Source organism: Cicer arietinum, chromosome 3 (genome assembly GCF_000331145.2).
Source record: "Cicer arietinum cultivar CDC Frontier isolate Library 1 chromosome 3, Cicar.CDCFrontier_v2.0, whole genome shotgun sequence".
Lineage (NCBI taxonomy): Eukaryota > Viridiplantae > Streptophyta > Magnoliopsida > Fabales > Fabaceae > Cicer > Cicer arietinum.
Window position 1 is genome coordinate 45,062,752 of NC_021162.2, and position 2,143 is coordinate 45,064,894.

Consider the following 2,143-nt stretch of genomic DNA (forward strand, 5'->3'; position numbering starts at 1 on the left):
GTCAAGACCAAAACCTACTTTACAAAATATGGCCACAATTATCTTTGTAGCTCATGTTAAATGAGTGATGTAAAATATTATTTTAGATAATTAATCTAGTGTTAAAATTATTTTAAATATATGTTGATTAGTTTTATAATTACTTTTCTTTATAAATGTGTTTTCTATGATGTGATAATATGTACATATTTGACTAAATGAGTGATGTAAATAATAAATATTATATTTTACTAATATATATATATATACATACATATATATATATATATATATATATATATAAATTTTAAATAATAGTATTTTAAAGAATAAGATTTTATGCAATTATATGTGTATATGTGAGTTGGTAATTAATGTGATATTTTTTTATGTATGTTTGACTAATGTTAAGTGTGCACATATTTATATTTAATTATTTACTTTATAAATAATTATCTTGGGATATTAGCAATGTTGTGGCAATGTAATTTTATATACTTTATAAATTATTACTTAATTATTACTTTAATATACGTGTTATAGCAATGTGATTTTATATATTTTATTATGATATAATAACTATTATAAAGTGTGATTTATTTTTATAGTTTTGACTATTCTCTAATTATAATAATATTTTAATTTGAGTATTTGAAAAAATAGGTATTATAATAGTGATTATTTGGAACATAAGAATTTGGGTTATTAATGTATTTTAAAGATTAACTACTTTAATTACCTTATTTTATAAAACATTAGCTTTGAAGTATGAGTAATAATTTAGGAATTGAATTGTGTTTTAAAAAAAAGTTTTAAAAAAAAAGTTTTGGTAATTGTCTGTTTTATTTTAAAAAGAAGTAAATAACTAAATAAAAAAAGAAGTAAAACATATTTTATGAGTTAGACCCATATAAAGAAGAAATGGTAGGCGAAATAGAGGGGAGCAAGAGCAGACCAGCCACACTTAGAGGAAAAAAATAAAAACAAGAGAAAATTGATACCGGTAATCGATAATTGTCCTAGAAAATATTTTCCATTTTCATCCAAATTTCAGTATCTTGTTTCATATTTTTAGTTAGTCAATTAAACATATTTTCCCAGATTTTTAACCATTCCAATTTCTCTATAAAATATCCGACTTATCCGTTTGTGGAATTCATTATTTTGCACGGTTCTTCTTCACCATAAGTCTGATTTGAGTGAAACCAACGCCAAAAAGTTCGTCTAAAAAAAGGCTATATTAGAGTGTCTTCTCATAATTTCTTTTTGACGTTTATCCATAAATTGTCGAGTTAGATCAATTGAAGGACAAAAAGTCAAAGAACAAATGTTGTTTGCTCGTGGAATTGTATTTGTGTGTGAAAGCGTTGAAATAATGTAAGGGTTTAGAGAGTGTTTGAATTCCTAAGTATAATATATTGTGAGATGAACAGAAAAACGGTGTTTCCCAACGATTCATACGAGGCTCACTATGTACGGAAGTAAAAATGTGAAATAGAAATATTTTTAAGTTGTTGATTGATTTAATTTCTTTAAATGTGTGGCATTGGATATTATTGTGATATTGGATGTTGAATCAATTTTATGTATATGATTGATTAGATAAATTTATGTAATGTGATAATAAAAGATGGATGCATTGTGATAATTTTATGTGATTATGATGATGTATGATTAATAATTGTGGTGTTATAAATTTATGATAAGTTATGTGATGATGTATGATTGATGATACTGATGATATAAATTTATGACGAGTTTATGTAATGATGGTGATGATGACGATGATGATGATTAATGATAGTGATGTTATAAATTTGTGATGAGAATATTGAAGTAACCCCAGAGTTGATGAAACGATGGTGATTCCAATTTGTATTTGAGATAACAGTCTTAATGGAGTATCATAGGCCAACGAGGGGAGAAAATAAATATTGAAATTTTTTGAAGTGGAGATTATTTTGTCATCATATAGGTAGGGCATGACAAGTCTAGTGATTCCGGGGAAGTACAACTAAATGAGCTTGATCGTGGTGGTCTGCTGTTGAGCCTTAAGGCAAGATTGTTATACTGATGACTCTTCATCATATGCATATTTTCCCACTGTTTTAGTCTTATTTATCCTCAATCATAGGTTAAATGCAACACACATTTACCTCGATTG